At 35.7% G+C, this 17,951-nt stretch overlaps 1 long non-coding RNA gene across 1 annotated transcript in view; it reads left to right on the plus strand.

Annotated features, from left to right (window-relative positions):
* LOC111772580 (uncharacterized) overlaps positions 1 to 17,526 on the plus strand; it is a 30,072-nt gene extending 12,546 nt beyond the window's left edge. The window contains exons 3-5 of the long non-coding RNA XR_002806568.2: positions 13,058 to 13,095; positions 14,508 to 14,559; positions 16,443 to 17,526. This is a non-coding gene — a long non-coding RNA (uncharacterized lncRNA). The remainder of the gene's footprint in view (positions 1 to 13,057; positions 13,096 to 14,507; positions 14,560 to 16,442) is intronic.
* The last annotated feature ends 425 nt before the right edge of the window (positions 17,527 to 17,951 follow it).

Raw genomic sequence — 17,951 nt, forward strand, 5'->3', positions numbered from 1 at the left:
CATTTCCCTGATGATCAGTGATGATGAACATCTTTTCATGTGCCTATTGGCCATCAGTATATCTTCTTTGGAGAAATGTCTGTTCATGTCTCCAGCCCATTTTTTGATTGGGTTGTTTGATGTTTTGTGATTGAGTTGCGAGAGTTCTTTATATATTAAGGATATTAAGCCTTTGTCAGATATATGACTTGCAAATATTTTTTCCCAGTTAGTGGGTTGTTTTTTTGTTTCAATCCTGTTTTCATTTGCCTTGAAAAAGCTCTTTAATCTGATGAAGTCCCATTTGTTTATTCTTTCTATTGTTTCCCTTCTCTGAGAAGGCATGGTGTCCGAAAAGATCCTTTTAATACTGATGTCAAAGAGTGTACTGCCTACGTTTTCTTCCAGAAGCCTTATGGTTTCAGGTCTCACCTTTAGGTCTTTAATCCATTTTGAGTTTATTTTGGTGAATGGTGAAAAAGAATGGTCAATTTTCATTCTTTTACATGTGGCTTTCCAGTTTTCCCAGCACCATTTGTTGAGAAGACTTTCTTTTCTCCATTGTATGCCCTCAGCTCCTTTGTCAAAGATAAGCTGTCCATAGATGTGTGGTTTTATTTCTGGGCTTTCAATTCTGTTCCATTGATCTGTGCACCTGCTTTTGTACCAGTACCATGCTGTTTTGATTACTGTAGCTTTGTAGTATGTTTTGAAGTCAGGGATTGTGATGTCTCCCGTTTTGTTCTTTTTTCTCAGGATTGCTTTAGCAATTCAGGGTCTTTTGTTGCCCCATATGAATTTTAGGATTCTTTGTTCTAATTCTGTAAAGAATGTCATTGGGATTCTGATTGGGATGGCGTTGAATCTGTAGATTGCTTTAGGTAGAATGGACATTTTAACTATGTTTATTCTTCCAATCCATGTACATGGAATGTCTTTCCATCTCCTTATGTCGTCATCCAATTCTCTCAGAAAGGCCTTGTAATTTTCATTATATAGGTCCTTCACTTCCTTAGTTAAATTTACCCTAAGGTATTTTATTCTTTTTGTTGCGATTGTGAATGGTATTGTATTCTTGAGTTCTTTTTCTGTTGGTTCATTACTGGAGTATAGAAATGCTACTGATTTATGCACATTGATTTTATACCCTGCAACTTTGCTGTAGTTGTTGATTACTTCTAACAGTTTTCCAATGGATTCTTTGGGGTTTTCTATATATAAGATCATGTCGTCTGCAAACAGCGAGAGTTTCACTTCTTCCCTCCCTATTTGGATTCCTTTTATTCCTTTTTCTCGCCTGATTGCTCTGGCCAGGACCTCCAGTACTATGTTAAATAAGAGTGGTGATAGAGGGCATCCTTGTCTCGTTCCTGTTTTCAGGGGGATGGGGTTCAGTTTTTGCCCATTGAGTATGATGTTGGCTATGGGTTTGTCGTATATGGTCTTTATTATGTTGAGGTAGTTTCCTTCTATGCCCATTTTGTTCAGAGTTTTTATCATAAATGGCTGTTGGATCTTGTCAAATGCCTTCTCTGCATCTATTGAGATGATCATGTGGTTTTTATTCCTCAGTTTGTTGATGTGGTGTATCACGTTGATTGATTTGCGGATGTTGAACCATCCCTGTGTCCCTGGTATGAATCCCACCTGATCCTGATGTATGATTCTTTTGATGAATTGCTGAATTCTGGTTGCCAAAATTTTGTTTAGAACTTTTGCATCTATGTTCATCAGTGATATTGGCCTGTAGTTCTCTTTTTTCGTGGTGTCCTTGTCAGGTTTTGGTATCAGCGTGATGTTGGCCTCATAGAATGTGTTAGGAAGTGTTCCATCTTCCCTAATTTTTTGGAATAGCTTGAAAAGGATAGGTATTAAATCCTCTCTGAAAGTTTGGTAGAATTCCCCAGGAAAGCCATCTGGTCCTGGGGTTTTATTCTTTGGGATGTTTTTGATTGCTGTTTCAATCTCTTTCCTTGTGATTGCTCTGTTCAAATTGTCTGCCTCTTCTTGAGTGAGCTTTGGGAGATTGTAGGAGTCCAGGAATTTATCCATTTCCTCTAGGTTATCCATTCTGTTGGCATATAGTTTTTTGTAGTATTCTCTTATAATCTGTTGTATTTCTGCAGTCTGTTGTTATTTCTCCTTGCTCATTTCTGATTTTGTTTACTTGAGCTTTCTCCCTTTTTTTCTTTGTAAGTCTGGCTAGTTGTTTGTCAATTTTATTTATCTTCTCAAAAAACCAGCTCTTTGTCTCATTGATCCTTTCTACTGCCTTTTTCGTTTCAATAGTATTTATTTCTGCTCTGATTTTTATTATTTCTCTCCTTCTGCTGACTTTGGGCTTCATTTGTTCTTTTTTCTCTAGTTCAGTTAGGTGTGCTTTAAGGTTGCTTATTTGGGATTTTTCTTGTTTGTTAAGATGTGCCTGTATTGCGATGAATTTTCCTCTTAATACAGCTTTTGCTGTATCCCATATGAGTTAGTATGTCATGCTATCATTTTCATTTGTTTCCAGGTATTTTTTGATTTCTTCTTTAATTTCTTCAATGATCCATTGCTTGTTCAGTAGTGTGTTGTTTAGTCTCCACATCTTTGTGCCTTTCTCAGCTTTTTTCTTGTAAATAATTTCTAGCCTTATAGCACTATGATCTGAGAAGATGCTTGTTATTATTTCAATTTTTTTAAATTTGTAGAGGCTTGCCTTGTTTCCCAACATATGGTCTATCCTAGAGAATGTTCCATGTGCACTTGAGAAGAATGTGTATTCAGCTCCTTCAGGGTGGAGTGATCTATATATGTCTATTAAGTCCAATTGTTTTAGTTTTTCATTCAGCTCCACTATTTCCTTGTTGATTTTCTGTCTGGATGATCTGTCAATTGATGTGAGTGGGGTGTTGAGGTCCCCTACTATTATTGTATTGTTTTTAACATCTTCCTTTAGGTCTGTTAATAGTTGCTTTATGAATCTTGGTGCTCCTGTGTTGGGTGCATAGATATTTATAAGTGTTATTTCTTCTTGATGAAGTGTCCCTTTGATCATTATATATTGTCCCTCTGTGTCTCTCTTTACCTGTCTTATTTTGAAATCCACTTGGTCTGATATGAGAATTGCAACACCTGCCTTTTTTTTCTTGCTATTTGCTTGAAGTATTGTCCTCCACCCCTTCACCCTGAGTCTGTGTTTGTCCTTGGGGCTGAGGTGTGTTTACTGGAGGCAACAAATTGTTGGATCTTGTTCTTTAATCCATTTTGCCACTCTGTGTCTTTTTATTGGAGAGTTCAATCCGTTCACATTGAGAGTGATTATTGATGCATGTGGACTTAATGCTGTCAATCTGTTGCTCATTATCTTGTTTTCCTGTGTTTCTTTTCCTGTGTGCTTTAGACTACCCATTTAATACTGCAATTTCTTATGCTGGGTTTCTTAGATTTTTCCTTATCTATGATTTGTGACTCTGTTCTGTACTTTATTTTAGTGTCTACCATGAAGTTTGTATTTAGAATCTCGTGTATAATATAGTCTATTCTCTCACCAGAGAATATTTTATTCCAACTCGTCTTATTAATTTGTAGTTAGAGTGCTAAGATCATCCTTGTTTTGGTAGTTTCCTTATTTTTACCCTAATGCTATAGTTGAATATTTGCTATCCTGTTCTGGTTCTATCCATCGGTCTCCCTAGTCTGTGGATTGTGTCCCCTTTCTCCCTTTTTTCTTTTTTCAAGTATGAGAGCCTTCTTGAGGATTTCTTGTAATGGAGGGCTTTTAGTTACAAATTCCCTTAACTTTTGTTTGTCTGGAAAAGATTTAATTTCTCCCTCATATCTGAAGGAAATTCTTGCTGGATAGAGTATTCTTGGCTGAAGGTTTTTATCCTTTAAAGCTTTGAATATATCACTCCATTCTCTCCTAGCTTGTAGGGTTTCTGTAGAGAAATCCGCTGACAGTCTGATAGGGGCTCCTTTATAGGTTATTCTCTTTTTTTTTTCTTACTTCCCTGAGTATTCTTTCTTTATCCTTCCTATGTGCCAACTTTACTATTATGTGCCTTGCGGTAGGTCTTTTTACATTGACAAATCTAGGAGATCTAAAACCCTCCTCTACACACATTTCTCCATTGATCCCTAGATTTGGGAAGTTCTCTTCAATAATTTCGTTAAGCACACTTTCTGCTCCATTTTCCTTTTCCATATTCTCGGGAATTCCTATGATCCTTATGTTCTTACTCCTCATTGAATCCATTATCTCTCAGAGATTTTCCTCATTTTTTTTTAATTCTTAGTTCTCTTTCTTCCTCTGTCTGGCGCCATTCAGCCTGTCTGTCCTCGATTACGCTAATTTTCTCCTCTGTGTTGTCTACATGGGCATTCAGGGAATCCATATTCTGTTTTATCTGGTCCATTGTGTTTTTCATCTCAAGTAATTCTGTTTGATTCTTCTTTATGATTTCAATCTCTTTTGTGAAGTAACTCCAGAACTCGGCTTGTTTCTCTATCTTTCTCTCTACCTCATTGAGTTTTTTGATTATAGCTGCTCTGAATTCATTATCACTTAGTTTACCTAATTCCAAGTCCTCAGGACTTAATTCTGTGTTTTTATTGTTTTCCTTCTGGTCTGGGGCTTTTATAAATTGCTGGATGGTAGAGGAGCGGTTTTTTCTCATGGTGGTAGAATTCAGTTGCAGTTACAGCCTGTCGCCACTAGATGGGGGTCGAGAGCGGCGTGTTATCTCTCCGCCTTCGGGGCAAGATGGCTGCGCCCACTGGCTTTGCTAGGGGGGAGGGGCTGTTACTCACACGCCCGGGTCTGGGTTCAGATCAGTTCTGTTCTCTGGTCTCCCAAGGCCCTTGATTTATAGGGTCCCCGCGGACGGAAGCTTCCCCCCGTCAGCGGGTCTCCACTGAATCAGCGGCAGGAGTCCTGGATGATCCCCTGGTCACGCGGCCCCTCCCCCGCTCCTTCCCGACCCGCGCCGCAGCGACCGCAGACTCTAGGGGAGGGAGCGATGTTCTCTCCTACCGTTCCAGCGCCTCCGAAGGTGTAAAGCTAGGTTTATGATCTCCGCCTTCTTGGTATTGTAGGTCTCTAATGAGCTGGCATTATGTTTATTCTCTGAAATTCAGTTCTTCCAATCTTTTGTTGTATTTTGGAGGGGAGAGAATCCCAGGTCAGCTCACCCCGCCATTTTGCTCCGCCCTTCCAGCCAAAGCAAATGCTTTTATGTTTGGGTATGAGCTATGAGTTTTAGATCTCTTGGAATGTTAATAACTGTTCAATTACAATTCTTAATTACTAAATTAGACTTTAACTTTGTCTATGACAGCCTCTAACTCAATTTCTTCAATAATAGTCATGTAAATTAGCCTTTTAGACAAGCTAAACAATTGTATTAACAATTCTCTAGTCAAGAATTTGTAGCCATAACACGTCACGAATTCTATATGTGTAAATTGCTTCTGCTTTAAAAAATTATTTTTTTCTTTAAACTATGGTCAGAAGCTGGAAGAAACCAGACATCATAGCAATGAGTTTAAACTATTAGAAATCTTAAATGAAGTGTCTACCTCTGTGACATTTTGCCATAATTGCAGATATTTTACTTTATGTTATGTAGACTCGTAGCTTTTAAACGTTTTTAAACTATTGTGTTCTAGTACTGCCAAGAGGCATATGAGATATTTAACAAACAACTCGAAATGCATTTACACTGGCACATTTCAATGAAACTATCTCCGGTAAAATAGAAAGTGATAGAATTGATTGCACTGCTGAATATAAATAGCATTTCAGGTTGGAGTTAAACCCCCATGAAAAATTAAAAACAAGCACCTTGTCAAACTTTGCTATTAGGGAGCATATTTAAAAATGTGTTGCACATGATTTATTTTACAGGAAAGTGAAAGCACATTGTGGGACTATAAATGATATTCGTTTGTGTACCCAGTGAAAAAACATCTGGCTGTAAAGGCTTCTGGCTTATTAGGTAGGCAGCTAAAACATTTTCTTGTCAATAAATTTTGACATGTAAGATGTTGGTATTAACTTGACATCTTGTTCATTGATTTCTTTTTAATTTTTGCAGTAAAGGAAAATGTTATACAAAACTCCACAATTGTTGGTTGATCAAGGTTATATATTTAAACAAAGTAATTGCCTTAAGAATAATTACATATAGGTTTTTAGGAACCAAATATAATTATATATATTGGATTTTTAGAAATAAAATTACTTTCTGGCCCAGTGGTCTTTAAAACAAGTTTATTTATATTATTTATCTGCTGTGGTTAGATTTAAGCAAATAAGTAAATGCATGGTACCTAACTTGTATTACCTGATTTTGTTAGATTTACAAGACTGGACTATGAAAATTTTGAGATTTTGATCTCAGATCAAAGTCTGTCTATCTCATAAATTACTTAAAAATATAATTTTGAGTAATTGAATAAAAACGTTTAAAGCAACATGGAATTTCACAGGTATGCACAATGACAAGAAAGTGGCCTATCTTGCTATTTCTGTGAATACTAACACCTCTCCAATTTCAGCTTCATTGATATGCAGGCTGACTTAAAAACTTTAGGAAAGATGCATGTTGCTGCATCTAACAAATTGTTAGATACAGTTGCCCCTTGGTATCTGGGAGGGGTTGGTTCCAGGACCCCCTGCAGATATCAAAATCTGCGGATGCTCAGGTCCCTTATATAAAATGGCCTAATATTTGCATATAACCTATTCACACTCTCTCATGTACTTTAAATCACCTCTAGATTACTTATAATACCTAATGCAATGTAAATGCCGTGTAAATAGTTTTTATACTGTATTCTTTAGGGAATAATGACGGGGAAAAAAGTCTGTACATGTTCAGCACAGATGCAACCATCGTGGGCCTTTCAACCTGGGGTTGGTTGAATCCGTGGATGTGGAACGCTTGGATACAGATGGCTGACTCTACTGACATTTGGCTTCCCAGCACATCTGGAAGATCCAAAAGGACGAGGAGTATTGGTTGTTATGTGACAGATATCTTAACAATACTGCTTCCATGATTTTTCTTTGTTATTTTCTCTTGAAAATTTCTAGGGAGCACAACAGAAATGATACTCTATGACAAAGTAAGAATAAATGCCAGAAGGAGCAGTGTGGAATTATCAATAATTTAACTGCATTAGAAACATAGAATCAGCTGAAAAACAACTTGGTGCATGCAAAGAAACCCCCCTAAGCCTAGCAGCAGATTTTTCAGCAGAAACTGGACAGAAGGGAGTGGCACGATATATTCAAAAATGCTGAAAGAGAAAAACCAAGAATACTCTACATGGCAAAGTTATCACTCAGAAGTGATAGAGAGAGAGTGTTTTCCAGACGTGCAAAAGCCAAAGGAGTTCATCACCACTAAACCAGTCTTATAGGAAATGTTAAAGTGACTTTAAGCTGAGAAAGGGTGCTGATTAGTAACAAGAACACAAACGAAAGAATAGATCTCACTGGAAAGGTAAATATATAGTAAAAATAGGGGATTAATCACTTATAAAGCTACTATGAAGGTTAAAAGAAAAAAGTGGTAAAAATAACTATGATTACAATAACTGGTTAAAGGACACACAAGATAAAAAGATGTAAAATGTGACATCAAAAATATAAAACATGTATGGACAGCTAATCTTTGACAAAGGAGCCAAGAACATACACTGGAGTAAGGAAAGCCTCTTCAATAAATGGTGCTGGGAAAACAGGACCGCCACATGCAAAAGAATGACAGTAGACAATTATCTTTCCCCATGCACAAAAATAAGCTCAAAATGGACCAAAGACTTGAAACCATAAAACTTCTGGAAGAGAATATAAGCAGTACAGTCTTTGACATCACACTTAAAAGGATCTTTTCAAATACTGTATCTGCTCAGACAAGGGAAACAAAAGAAAAAATAAACAAGTGGGATTTCATCAGACTAAAGAGCTTCTTGAAGGCAAAGGAAATCAAGATCAAAATGAAAAAACAACCCACCAACTGGGAAAAAATATTTGCAAATCATATACCCGATGAGGGGTTAATCTCTATAATATATAAAGAGATCACACAAATGAACAACAAGAAAACAAACAACTCAATCAAAAAGTGGGCAGAAGATATGAACAAACATTTTTCCAAAGAAGATATACAGATGGCCAATAGGCACATTAAAATATGCTGAGCATCACTAATCATCAGGGAAATGCAAATCAAAACTATACTTAGATACCATCTTACACCCATTAGAATGGCTATAATCACCAAGACAAAAAACAACAAATGTTGGAGAGGATGTGGAGAAAAGGGAACCCTCCTACACTGCTGGTGGGAATGCAAGCTGGTGCAACCACTGTGGAAAACAGTATGGAGATTTCTCAAAAAATTAAAAATAGAAATGCCATATGACCCAGCTACCTCACTACTGGGTATTTACCCAAAGAACTGCAAATCAACAATTCAAAGAGCCTTATGCAGACCTATGTTCACTGCAGCATTATTCACAATAGCCAAGACGTGGAAGCAACCCAAGTGGCCATCGTCAGATGATTGGATAAAGAAGAGGTGGTATATATATGAAATGGAATACTGCTCAACCATAAAAAAAGAGAAAATCGTCCCATTCGCAACCACACAGATGAACCTTGAGGGCATCATGTTAAGCAAAATATGCAAGACAGAGAAAGACAAACATTGTATGATTTCACTCATATGTGTAATGTAAACAAACTTACAGACAAAGAGAATAAATTAGTGGTTACTGGGGGAAGTGGGGGAAGGGTGGGCATAAGGGGTGAAGGGGCATACTTATATGGTGTTTGACAAACAGTAATGTACAACTGAAATCTCACTATGTTATAAGCTATTATGACCACGATAAAAAAATAAAAAATAAATTTTAAAAACGACACATAAAACCAGAAGGTATAAAGTACAGAGATTCTTCAGATCACGTAAGAACTTTTCCCAGTCATTATGCCAGGTATATTTATGAAAAGTCCTCAGAATTTTCTCAGACATTCTTTTAAATATCCCTTCAACAAATATTTCTAAAGCAGGTACTGTTTGAGGAGTTAGGAATGCCACAGTGAACAATACATGTGAGGAAACCTGCCCGTTCGGAGATTGTCTCCTAAGAAGAGATACAAACAATAAACAACATGGAGAAGTAGAGTGCTATGTTAGAATGTGATGGGTACTGCAGCAAAAAAGTGCTGGCTGATACCAGGCTCCTAACCGTGCCTGGTTTTGATTGCTCAAGCCAATATTTTAGAGTTTTTATGAGTTGATAATTGAGAAACAGACATAACGATCATCATTATCTACTTATTTGTGGAAATAATTCTACAAGTAGGTATGAATTTAATAAAACTCAAAAGAATATTTGTTTTTACTTCTCAGAGGAAAAATTTTCTACAGGAATATAAGCTTCTTCATTAAACTGTGTTTGCCCTTAAAATTTACTTTTGTTGGGGCTGGCCCCGTGGCCGAGTGGTTAAGCTCGCGCGCTCCGCTGCAGGCAGCCCAGTGTTTCGTTAGTTCGAATCCTGGGCACGGACATGGTACTGCTCATCAGACCACGCTGAGGCAGCGTCCCACATGCCACAACTAGAAGAAACCACAACGAAGAATACACAACTATGTACTGGGGGGCTTTGGGGAGAAAAAGGAAAAAAATAAAATCTTTAAAAAAAAATTTACTTTTGTTTTTAGTGTTCTCAAAAACTGGGGAAAAACTCTAACTTGCTTTGTAAATTTGCGTCAGTCCTTCACTTGTAAGCACTGTCGTCGTGCTATATCAAAAGATAATTTACTTAGAAATTTGCAGATGTGTATTTATTTGTATACCATTTTATTCCAAGCAAGAAATCTGCTGTGCAGTTATAGCAACAGATTTCGGTTTCCTTCGTATGCCCAGGTGCCACTGTTCCTGAATGAAGGAGGCTTGCAAGCTGGAGTTCTGCAGGAGCCGTTCTCCTGAGGGCTGTTCCATTGCTCAGTGCTATTCTGGTTCGCTCACTTACTCTCTGTTGATGAGATTTCCCCCAGGGCAGGGGTTACACTGTTCTCTGTGCGTTGAGTTCAGCTCAGTGTCTTCTGCTGGCTTCCTGTCTCGGTCATCCACGGAAACTGAATCTTTACCACTATCCTCCAAACTGAGTTGGAAGACAGAAAGTGTTTTTCCTGTCTTTGTTAGTGATTATAGATCTTTGAATACAACCTACACCAAAAACAACCCCCAAACCTCTAAAACTCAAAACCCAAACTAAAACAGACAACACCAGCACAATAAAATGTCAGATCAGGGAAATTCCCTTAGAAATAAGACTGTTACAGGTCCTCAAAAGTTGGCACATCATCTCATTTTGGAATTTAACTGATTAAACAAGTAAAGATTCGTTGTGAGTGAGTGCAAATATCTCTTATGTGTATTCTAGCTAAGAGGAAAAAGTTTTTTAAGACGGTGGCAATTTAGAGAGTGTTTAGCAAGAAAATAAAAAATTAGAAAAATTTCTATCTCCTCAACATCACTGACAGGTCAGTCATCTCTCTAAAGTTATTAGAAATGTCACAGCTATTGGGAATTTGTCAATTTGGGTTCCTTTTTATCATTTGCTTTAGGAAATATTTTGGGATACAAAGATCTCAATTTTCAGACATTTCTTCTATATATCACCCTTTTACTTGAAAATCTCAATAATAATATAAATGTGTCTCATTAAAGTATGTAAAATATTTTCTTCTAGATTATTTTTTCATAATTTTCTAAATTTCTTTAGGGACATTTTACTGTCATGAATTTGATGTCCATAGGTTTGAATATGCTAAAAGCAAATTGTCCTTAACGTGTGATTCTGTGTTGTGGATGTAAGCCGTCAAAGAATTACTTTCTTCTTATTCTGCTCGCTGTCCTATTCCTTTCTTCCATTTCTGGTTCATAAATTAGGTTTAAAATTAACTGCATTCCTTTTTCAGGGTTGACAGATGGCGATTTTAAATGAGTACCATATATTCAATTCTCAAGAGATCAAGGCCAAAAAAAAGGAAAAAATTTACATAATAGTGAAAAAGATAAATTTTAAACTTTAAGATGAAACGCTTTTTATAATTTTAAGATATTATAGCTAGTAATTTGTATTAATTCCTTAAAATTATTATATTAAGACTATTATTGAAAAAACACATCTTAGAGAAAATTATGATAATGGAACTAAGAAAAAAATAGCAGAAATAAAGAATTATAGAGAAGGCTCTAGGCAGTTTTGAACTTTGCAAAAATAGAATCCTGAGTTTTTTGTCTTAATTATAAGTCTAAGAAACATACTTCTCTGACATTCTCTTCTGATAGCTCAAGTTTAGAAATTAATAATTTCTGTAAATCCATAGTCGAAGTTTAGTCTAGCCATAATTACTTAGGAAATCTCTAACACTTTTTTACATTTTTGATTGATTAATATCTACATACTTAAGATTAATGCAAATTTTTCTAATGCATGACATTCTAGAAACCCTGAAGTCATTGCCAGTGGGGTAGGCCACTTTATTATCATGATGTAAATGGACTTCTGCTAATTTACATCTTTGTTTTTTTTTAATTTTACTGGGCATAATAGTTTATAACATTGGAATTTCAGTTGTACATTTTTATTTGTCAGTCGCCATATACATGTGCCCCTTTACCCCTTACGCCCACCACCCAAACCCCTTCCCCTCTGGTAACCACTAATCTGTTCTCTTTGTCCATATACATCTTTGCTTTAAATGGCTGATTGTACTGTATTGTGAAGTAATAACAAGTAAAGTTGTGACATTTATATAACATCTTCTCCTCCAGAATTTCCCATTAGCCATATTATTCTACTTTCAGAACTTTATTTTTATATTGCTAAAAGTTTTAGGTTTGTTCAGATGATAAAACCATTAAAACTTAAAAATAGAGTAATTTTCTTTAGATTAGATCAATTTCTCCTTCTGATTTAAAGCATAAAAGAAAGAGACTCTGAATTATTCACAACAGAGAATCAAATGTAGGTTTTCTTGAGCATATTCCATTGTCCTAATTAGCAACAAATTTAAACCACAATAAATCTCCCTGTCTTAACTTTTAATTCTTGTAGAAATCAATATTCAAATATTAATTTCTAGTTGTCTTATTTTCCCAAGTTCCTGATTCTCAAGTATTAACTATTTTTTTTAAATTGAGGTATATTTTATTGAGTTAAATGCACAAATCTTTAGTAAACCGCTCTATCCATTATAACAAATGCGTAGACCCATAAAACCACCACTTAGAGAAGATACAGAAAATTTCCTTCACCTCAGAAAGTTCCCATGTGCTCTTTCCCATTTAATAACGCACAATCCTCTCTCTTCTTTCCAGAATTAACCACTTTTCAGCTTTTAGCACCATAAATTGGTTCTCTGTGTTTTGTAATTCACATAAATGGTATTATACAGTATGCATGTCTTTTGTTTGCCTTCTTTCACTCAAGGTCCTTTTGAGATCCCTCTACGTCATTGCATGTGCTAGTAGTTCATTCATTTTATTGGTGGTAATATAACATTGTGTGAATATAACACATTTCTTTATCCATTCTCTTTTGACAGGCTTTTGGGTTGATTCTTGAATGGATTCTTATGATAAAACTAACACTAATATTCTTGTACAACTATTCTTGTAGACAAATGCACTAATTTCTAAGTATATACCTAACAGCAGAATCACCTGGTTAAGGTTAGAGGTATGTTTAACTTTAGTAGAAAATGCCTCTTTCCCAAGTAGCTCTACCATTTTCCACTCCTGCTGGTGAATGAGAGATCCATTTTCTCCCCATGCTCATCAACACTTGCTATTGTCAATTTTTAATTTTATCCATTTGGGTAGGTATGTAATTTTATCTCCTTGCAATTTTAACTTGTATTTTCATGATAAATAATGATGCTAAGCATATATGAATGCATGTGTGTGTGTATGTATATATGCTTATTGAACATGTTGACATCTATTTTTTATGCCTGTTCAAGTTTTTGACTATGTTTTGAATTGTGTTTTCCTGCTTTACTTATAGGAATTCTTTTTCCTGTTCTGGATATGAATCTTGATCAGGTATAGGTACTGCAAACATTTTCTCCTAGTCTGTTTCTTGTTTTTTCACTTTCTTAATAATGTCTTTTGATGAGTGAAATATTTTAATTTTGATGAATTTTAAATGTATTAGTTAGTTGGGTTTTACCGAGATTTTTATATATGTATTGGCAACATTTTTTTCTCATCTTTTTATCATGGCCCAATTTCACAATATGTTAAATCATATAACATTGTTCACGTGTCTCTCATATTTTGTTTTGTTTTACTATTATCATTTTTTTCATGCTCCACTTTTCAAAATTTCTACTGATATGTAATTCCCTGATCCTTTCTTCTGATGAGTCCAATACAGTCTTAATTTACATTATTGTAAATGTTCCAGAATATCCAAAATTCCATTTCTGTTTAAGTTCTCCATCTTTTGATATTAATAATGGTTAATTTAAGTACACATTTGTTAATTTCTACATCTTATCATCCATGTTTTGCATCAGTTGACCCTCTTTTCCGTTGTGTTTCTTTGCATGTCTTGAAATGTTTTATGGATACTGGACACTGTGCGTAAACAAACCATAAAGCCTCTGGAGGATAACATTTTTCCCTAGAAAGGGCAAGCACTTCTCTCTATCAGGCAGCCAGGATGAAGGCCGGGTCATTTTGAAGAGGAATTATTTGAACTAGGGCTTAATTGCAACCTCAGTTAATTTTGGTTGACCTCTGATTTCTAATAATTCAGTGTCAAGATTCGTTTTCTGTCCTGATTTCCAAAAACATGATGACAATCGTTGTCCTGTATGTATTGCAAAGTTCAGGCTTTGGGATCTAAGCACTAAGGGAATAAGATCTATCTGCTTTTCTATCTCATACTGGCACATACTCAGCTAAAGTCTTTGGCAGAGAATCAACGATAAGGGAGAATAACCTTCAAGTTTGGATGTCCCCCAGACCCCTATGTACCACATCAGACTAGATGGCCATTAAAATCCCTGCTTGGTTCTTCCCAGCCCTCAAGAGTTTCTCTACCCATGACAGGTACAATTTCCCCCCTAGACTTAGAAAATATCCTATGGAGGTAAGCAGCTGTCAATTTCTGCTAATTTTCGGAGCACCAGTTAGTTTAGACTATTTTGCATACAAAACTCGTAGATGCCTTAAAATTTTTTGTTTGTTTTATTATATCTTTTTCTAGTTTTTTACAATGGGGATAATGGCCTGCCATGCTTTATATATCCAAAGCAGAATCTGAATTCCAAGTACATGTTTTAAAGCCCAAATTATTTAATTTTTTCAGCTTTCTCACATTTGGTGTGTAAATTCTATCTCCTCCTAATTTGGAAAAATAAATAGTCCTATTCCTTATCACCACAATTATTATAAGGAATAAAACTGAGTTAGGACAAAAATATAATTAACATGTTTTTGATTTTAAGGAAATCATTGAAGAGAAGAGAAAAAATTCAAAACTGTCAAGTTACATTGAGAGTAAGTTGAATTTTAACTCAATTTGGATTCAATTTAACCACATTCTTTCCAGATCTGCCATTTTATTTCATAGTACTACTAATTGTTAAAAAGACTGTACTATCTGCTTCTTTGCTGTCAAAGAAATGATTTTTGTTGAGTAAGAAAACAGAATAATCAACCTTAGTCCACAGTCCATGATGTATGACTGTGATGGAATCAGACAGAACTGAAATAATCAATTGTGTGTTTACGGCACCAACGCAGCCCTAAGGCACTCACATGCACAGCTAAATGGCCTTCTGGGCTGCGGGGTGATCAAAACCTTTGGGCTCAAACTGATTCTTGCTGTGATCATATAGATCTGGTTAATAATAAGAAAGGACAATTTGGCTTTGGGGCAGATTTTCAGCTTGTTAATCACCGTGGTGTTTTTCTCCGCAGAACTGTCATATTTATCATTTGGATAAGTCTCTTGCATTGATGAGTTTCTGATTGCTTGGGGAAAGTGAATTGATTCGGAAAAATCCTAATCAGCATGCCACTGGCAGAAAATATATTTTGGTTATTTAAAGAATATTTATTGAGCTTCAACTTCCTGAGGCACAGCATGTTACCATGGGGCAGATATAACATAATTTTAAAATATGTTTTTGTTCTTTATGACGTAGAAAATGTCAGTAAGCAACAAATCCAGAACTTGCAGCGATTTATTACAAAGTGAAGATCTGAGAACAAAACATTTCATCTGCATGTTAGGTGACGAGTCCTTTAGGAAACCAGAAGTTGAGTCTTAAGCTTGGTTTTAGAGGAAGCATTTGACGGTAACAATGGGATTGACCATGACGCAATGATATTTTCATAGAAATCAGTTCCTTCTTAAATATTGATGTTTTGTTATGATTGTAGACCCTAAACAGATCAAGACAAGTTATGTAACTTCTTACACCCTACTAAAATTATGAACGCTAAAAACCAATGTCTAATCCAGTTATGTTTTCCTTTTAATCATGCAAGATTTTTATAGAAAGGAATTAAATGCTGGTTAATGATTACATCCTATAAAATTAAGCTCACAACTAACAGAGCAGATTTTAAGTTAAAAGATTATCTATAGTCACATTTTTAAAAAAATATTTAAACTTAGAAAAAAGAAATGCTGACCAGAAAATATGTTGAGAAGTAACAAACAAATTGGAAAAAAAACAGCCAAAGATTGTCCTTAGGAAATCCTGGAGAAAGAGACTTTATAATATCCTATTATAGACTAATTGAAATATCACAGCTTAGCCATCTGATGTCAAGAGTTGAGCTCATTGCATTTAGGAATACTGTGAAGACTCATTTTAGCACACGCTAGCATGCTGAGGCCAGCATCTCTATCAGGATAGGGCAGAGTAATAGCTCCCTGACTTAGTTGAATACACATTTTTCTTAATTTAAAAAATCCTGACAAAAACTAAATGGAAATCTATTTTAGGAAATGTTTTCGTTCGGAGACCAAGTTCGGTTCATCAACCAAGTTTTAAAACACCAACAACTACCCATGCTAATACTACTGTTACTATTGCCACCTACATAATAATTTGTCTCCATTGGACAATAAATTAGAGACTTTGTGAGTCACTGTATTTCTCTCAGATATGTCTTTGTCACTGTTTAATCACAAATAGAGACCATTTTATCACTGTATAATAACAAAGAGTAACAGAGGAAGAATGTGCCCACCAAGACAAAAACTGGGGTAGAAAATGTAACTGTTTAACACACAATGGCACTGTGCTTAAGAAGGGAGACTTATTAATGTGAGTATTAATTTTTACTCTTTATTCTAGATTGTATTTCAAATGAAGTCCCTACAAACACTGTCTTCCTTCTAATAGGACTATTCATCGCTATTTCAGCTTTCTCCTTCCTCTGCAGAGGAATGGCACCACTTCGTCCTGAGTATTCAGCCTCTGTGCTGCGGTGACTCTTCAAGTTATTGCTGAGGACACCTGCAGGAGAGGACAGTGCAGCAAGCCCAGGATACAGTCTGGAGACCAGGAGTGTGAAAGGGATGTTCTAATGAGCTCATTCACTGTAAGCCAAGCTTCCAGATCCAGCTTCAGCAACTTCCGACAGTTTTGACAATGAAGAGGTAGCTTGGCATTTCTTCTTGGGTACATAAGTGCCGTCTATCATCCCAGGTATCAAGTGATTTCAAGAGCTGCAGAGTAGAGGCTGAAGTGCTCTGGCTATGGAGCACATCCCAGGTGAGAAAACTGAAGATCAAGTTGTGTCAAACAGAAATGAGATTCTTCTGTAAAGATTTTGAAGAATAAGCGAAGATATGCCAAATAGGAGTGTCTAAAGATGAACCGTGTAGAAATAAACAGCGTACAAATTTATGAAAATTCAAAGGATTTAAAGAAATTATTCAAGGGATTCAGTGTCTGGTGGGAATTACAAAAGATTTTCTGTAATTTGATGAATTAATTTACATAAATTTGGATCATTTTTGAGATTGAAAATTTAAACCCAGAAGGTGGAATTTATGTCTATTTAATTATTCACTTTTCAAAGCACCTGTGTCCAAAAATGACTCCTATTTCTATCACATATCAGTTATGGAAAATTGAGCAAATTACTTGACTCCTTTGGATCCTAAATGTAACATCTGTAGACTGGGGGTAATTATGGTACTAGACTCAATAATTACTCCAACATTATTTCTGTAAAGAGCTTAGAAGATGCCCTATAGACGTTAGCTATCAGTTTCATTATAAAGCAAAGCATATTTTGCATAGTAAGCATAGTTTAAATAATTTATATACACTCTATATTTGCATATCAATGATTGACAAAAGCTCATATAGTGTGTTTATTTGTTTTGATTTTGAGCTTTATGGTTATTTGGACAAATTTTTAGACTTAAGCTTCCTAAGTACATAGATGTTAGAGACTCATAATTATATGAAATAAAATATATGAAATGTGGGCTAGCAATAATTCCTCCAGTCCCTTTCCTTTCTATATGCCACTCAAAATATTTTCTGTCCTAGTTTGGTTTTCAGCTTGTGATGGATTTTCAGGAATTTGAGAGGTGTTAAAAGGAGAAAAAACTGTATGGTAGGACTCAGGCATCCCTTTCTTTCATTATCTCAAAGACTAGGGAGCAAGAGAATGGAAATAGAATGCCACAACCATCTCTCAATCGTGAATTTCATCATCTGAAATGAGGCACAGCACAAAATTAAAGTTTTCAAAAAGGAAAACAAAAATGCCTGGAGGGACTCTCTTTCTAAAAGAGCTGAGTGAACACTTCTTTCCTAAGCACGGTTATTCACAAGGGGGGCTTTCTTTAAGTCCTGCAAAAACAGAAGCTAAAATCTACCAGTCTCACATGGGGTTATAAGCTAACATACTGTAAA

The sequence above is a fragment of the Equus caballus genome, chromosome 2 (assembly GCF_041296265.1).
Source record: "Equus caballus isolate H_3958 breed thoroughbred chromosome 2, TB-T2T, whole genome shotgun sequence".
NCBI classification, from domain to species: Eukaryota; Metazoa; Chordata; class Mammalia; order Perissodactyla; family Equidae; genus Equus; species Equus caballus.